Consider the following 5,741-nt stretch of genomic DNA (forward strand, 5'->3'; position numbering starts at 1 on the left):
TTTCTGTGACTTTTTGTCATAAAATGCACACTTAGGTACAGTTTCATGAATACTGCCTAAATGTTATTGGACTAGATACAATATAACTTGTGATAGTAGCTCAGTAAGCTTAGGTGTCATAGTGACAGCTCAGGCTCATTAAGTATCCTGTGACAGAGGACCCAACGTACACAGCGTCGCAAGATGGTTCAATGTTTATAGTTTTTTTTGTCTCCACTCTTGGCTGTGCAGCTTTGCAGCTGATGTTTCTAGCACAGTATGCAGCACACACCACACACCCAGCAGGACCTGGGTCACTAGAAAGGAGAGGCATGAATGGATGATGGGGATCAGCCATGTGGGTCACCCCTCCCCTGCAGCTGAGCCATAAACCACACCTCACCACATACTCCCAGCGCCGGTCTTAGACTGCAGCAGTCGGAGCTAGCCTACTCCTACTAGTCTGTAGAATGAAAGGGAGGAAAAAGTTAGGTGTGTAGAGGGACTTTACACACACTACACAGGGCTGCCTTCAACTGCATGAACGCCGCCTGGCAGTGCTCCGTCCACCCGACCAGATCTGGGGCACCCTTTTGGGTGAGATCAGTTAAGGGGTTAGTCAGCTCTCCAAAGCCTGGCACAAACTGGGGGTATTAACCAGCCAACCCCAAGAACTGACTCACCTCCTTTTTGGCCCTGGGAGGCGGGCAGGATGCTATGGCAGCTGTTTTATCCATCTGAGGGTGCACCTGCCCACCTCCCAAGTGGTACTCCAGATACTCTGCCTACCTCCGTCCAACCGCACGCTTCTTCTGGGAGGGTGGAGCAATGTCTGCGTCAGGGACTCTCATACTGTGACACTGCATTCACCTTGCACTGAAACTTGCAAAGAACTGTATAGACCAATCTTTCTTCACCACAAGAACTATGGGGCTACACCACGCGCTGTGTGACTCTTCTATTACTCCCATTTTTAGCATTTCAGCCAATTACCTTTTAACAATGTGTCTTTTAAGGTCAGCTTCCTCTAGGGCTGTAAATGCACTGTGACTCCTGGGCACGTTTCAAAATGATGCTCTATGAGAGATATGCGGCTGGGCAAGGTGGAGAACACATCTACAAAATGCTGTTGCAATGCAGCAACATAGGCTCTCTGGGCCTGTGTGAGATTGTCATCATAATAGAGGGAGGTGGGAATTGTGGAATTTTGCACCTCCATCCTAAACGTATCTCTCTCCTTAACCAGGCTTACCAGAGAAGTGGTTTAAGCCTCTCTCCAGTCTTTCAGAGGTTGAGGTGATATATCTGTGTGGCTCCTCCTGTGTCAGACCTTAACATTTCATAGTCAACGTCCCCCACTCGCCATGTAACCACGCAGGGTCCTTGCCACTTGGCGAGCAGCTTTGAGCTGGAAGAAGGGAACAATACAAGCATTTTGTCTCCCAATGACAATTGCCTGAGGCTAGCCCCTCAGTTGTACAGGTGCTGCTGATGTTCCTGGGCCTGGACCAAATATTCTCCCCAAAGTGTGAAGCTTTGCTCTCAGGTCCAAAACATATTGAATATTATTCTTAGCTGGGCTTGGACCTTCCTCACAGTTTTCCTTAAAAAGTTTTCCTCCAACAGCCCCCGTCGCTTCCTGCTGAACAATAACTAAAGGGAAAAAATCTCGTGGAGGCCTGGGGCCAGTAGCGGTTTTTGATACGGGCGACACGGGCAGTTGCCCGGGGCGGCATCGTGGTGGGGGGCGGCATCACGGGCATCGGCAAAAAAAAAAAAGAAAAGCTCGTACTCATGCTGCCCCGACATCAGCCAGCGCATATTGGGAATGACATAGGCACCGATCGGCTTTCTATCGCCCATTTCCTGGGAGTAAGGGCGCCCTCCGTTTGCGAGGTGCGCCTGCTGCTTGCGACTGCGGTCAAGTGAACCGTCACTTACGAAGTCACAGTCAAGCTAGCCGCACCGCCAGCCGCACCTAAAATGTTGTTGCACTACTCTTGCGCATATTACGGTATGGGTGCCGACTGGCTTAGAAACGCAGTCTTTTGTGTCCTGACACTATTTTACTTCACAATCCACTCCCAGTTTTGGTTCATCTCCACTTTTCCCCCTGTGATCCACAGCCCAAATTACTGTATGATTCAGAGAAAATTAACAATAAAATTTACCCAATATACTCTACTGTACTTTTAATATCCTCATCTTTGAGCTCAGATTACAGGAAAACTGTAAGAGGTGACGCAGATATTTCACTGGAATCTGACTCTGGGTGACCCCCACTCTTCACCCTGTGATCCACAGCCAAAATTACTGTACGGTTTTTGAGAAAATTAAATCCTAATCCATTACCGAACAAAACGATTTCATTGAAGTATTTGCTTAACTACAAGAAATTTCTCTCCACACAAAATTTAAATTTTTCAAAATGTCATTCACACACCACCTCAAGTAGCAACTTTAGTTTTAGACATTATTTATTCAGTGCTTAATCACAACAATAGTCACCTTAAGGCACTTTACATAATAAGTTAAACCTTACAATAATACATACAGAGAAAAACCCAGCAATCATATGACCCCCTATGAGCAAGCACTTTGGCGACAGTGGTAAGGAAAAACTCTCTTTTAACAGGAAGAAACTAGTGATGTGCGGATCAATCCTGAAATATCGATTCCTCCGATACCAATCATTTATGTTCTAGAATCGATTCTCACATTAAAATATCGATATTTTAGTAATTTAGAGTAAATTTGTAGTTTATCATTAACAGGAACACAGGGGAAAGAAACTATAACATTCGGATTGTCTACATTCAAAGGAACTACTTCCTCTTCCGCCTTTCATAGTCATGTGTGAAATAGGGCTGTATAAAAGTCTCGCAGCCCCTTGGCGTGCGCACTCACAACAATGGCTGAGCGTAATTGGAGTCATGTGCGGACTTATTTTACCTCCACAAACAGCTGAGACGTGGTTTGCAATACATGTGGCAAAAAAGTGAGGTGTAGTGGCCATATTTGCCAACCTTGAGACCTCAGAATTAGGGAGACATTAAAAATACATTTTACAGGGTTTATTTATTGGGTAAAATACGTTAAATGTCACCGTTGTTATTGGCCGACCCGGAAACAGCGGGGGTGTCCGAATTCAGAGGCTGCTTCCACCTGAGGACCCGGCCTTCGCGGTCTAAAGAAAGCCGGGTAGTACATCACGAGCGGTGAGTGGAGTGGAGTGAAACTCTGCCGTCTGCTCCTTGCTATCTAAAATATAACCGGGCGCTGACGTAAACTCTCGACCGTCTCACACTTTGTTTAATTAGTTTTCTGTTTGACGTTTATTCAGTTTATTCCGTTTACCCCGGAGGAACCCTCCCGAGGGATTAATAAAGTTAAATTTAATTTAATCTAATCTAATAACTCAGCCAAACTGATTTACTCACGAACAAATAAAACACTGAAAAAGCCAAACAATAACATTTTTAAGTTAGCAAAGTGACTTATATATCATGTTTAACCCGAGTAATGAAAGACCGCGGGGGTTTGAAAACGATGTGTCGATCGGCTCAGATATTTGAAGTTTACACAGCTACATTCTCACCTGAAAATATGTTAAAAGTTTTTCTGCGACCCAGAAAGAGAAATAAGAGCAATATTAAAACTAAGTAGCTGCCGCCATTGTTGGAAACTGGAATTGGCTGAGCCGCGCTATGAATTCTGCGATATGGTTTTTCAATTTTGTTGTCCAGGTGGAAAATCGGGAGAAATTTGGGATAATGGTGGCTCCGGGAGATTTTCGGGGGGGGGGCACTGAAATTCGGGATTCTCCCGGAGAAATCGGGAGGGTTGGCATGTATGGTTGTGGCAACATCACTAACCCTGTCAAACACCTCAGAGTAAATCATATCACAGAATATGACGAGCGTATGTCGAGGCGAACTGAAGAGGAGGACAGGGACAGGTGCTGCTAGGGCGAGACAGACGTCTCTCACGGAGTCCTTTAGTGCTGCAGGCAGGCAAGGTGTTCAAATAGCGCACAACTTCAGTTTTTTTATTTCTATATGATGAACTCTGCATTATTAAGTGATAAGAACAAGTAATCTGATGTCCTGTAATCATTATGACGCTATAATTTGAGATACAATAAATAAAATAAGTTTTTGTACAAAGTATCGGTATCGGATCAGTATCGTCGATACCACCCTGAATATTACTTGGTATCGGATCGGAAAGGAAATCAGTGGTATCGCACATCACTAGAAGAAACCTCCAGCAGAACCAGGCTCAGGGAGGGGCGGGGCCATCTGCTGCAACCAGTTGGGGTGAGAGAAGGAAGACAGGATAAAGACATTAGACGCCTAATTGATATTATGTGGGCAGCCCAAAATAAATCCCCCCAGGTGACTTTTCTCCAGCTATAGCTCTCTCCCTGGATGTAGAGAAAGCATTTGACACGGTAGAATGACGCTTTCTATTCTGTGTTTTGTAATCATCCAAACAAGGTGGTCAAACTTCTCTATAACAACCCAAGAGCATTAATATTACTGAATTGTATTATATCATATAGTTATATAGTTCGATGGTCCCCTTTTTTTCTTTCTCTTTGGGGCAAAGTTAACATTATTAAAACAAAATGTGCTCCAAAATTCAACTACTTACAAGCTCTCCCACTGAAGAAGTACTTCCATCAATCTGACAAGCAGCACAACCAATTCAAAAGGAATAATAAACATCCCAGAATAAAGCTTAAAATGTTAGAGCAACCAATACACCCAACTCTACACCCAAGTAGAGTTGGGTGTATTGGGGGTCCCAAACTTACTGTTATAATCATTACGCTCTTAGTCTGAGGCATATAACTGAAGAAGAAAATACTGAAATTTATTTTTGGGTACATTCTGGTGCTCACACTAACATATTTAAGTTTTTGAATTTAGAACCTTCACTGCCTTTTATACTTTTTCTTAAAGGACCTGAGTACTTTGTCCCACACTGAAAAAACTTGATAATAAAATGATTTTAACATTAACAGGTCTCTAGAGTGCAACCAATTTGGTTGCAAATGCAGCCTAATTTCTCAATGGTGTGACTAAAAAAAATCCTAGACAGCACCGGTGCAACCACCCCTTTGAGTAGAAAAAAAGTCTCCGCAACTCTTAAAGTCTCTGTGTAGTCAACAACAGACACACATTATGCCCATATCGTGTTCTAAACCAATCAGAGATAGTCAAGGGCGGAACCTCTCAGATGCCCATGTCCAAGGTAAGATGTTCAGATATTGAGATGTTCAGTTCAAAGCCTTTGAGGCTCTTTTTATTTTGACTTTATTTTTATTTTATATATCTTAAATTATTTTAAAAAATAATTATTTTATCTTAAATTATTTTAAGTTTAAATGTCAGCTCAGTGAAGCACTTTAAGCACAAGAACTTTTTCAGTACCATATTATTCGGACTACAAGGCGCACCTAAAATCCTTTCATTTCCTCAAAAGTGTGTCTTATGTATGAATTCTGGTTGTGCTTACTGACGGCAAACTGATTTTATGTGGTACACGGCGCTCAAAAATCTGTCAAAATGTTTTAGTATGTTTTAGTGGTAAGCTATGAAGCTGCACCGCTTGATGGATTGTTGGATCATTACGGCTACTGTAGTCAGGAGCATCGCAGAGTAATACGTACTGTGCTTCAACATAATATTACCATATTGTGTCTGTATAAGGACCCCAAAATGGCACCTGTTAAGAGACATGCTTACGAAGCGGAT

This window comes from Perissodus microlepis, chromosome 22 (assembly GCF_051167445.1).
Source record: "Perissodus microlepis isolate ML-2025 ecotype Zambia chromosome 22, ASM5116744v1, whole genome shotgun sequence".
Classification (NCBI taxonomy): domain Eukaryota; kingdom Metazoa; phylum Chordata; class Actinopteri; order Cichliformes; family Cichlidae; genus Perissodus; species Perissodus microlepis.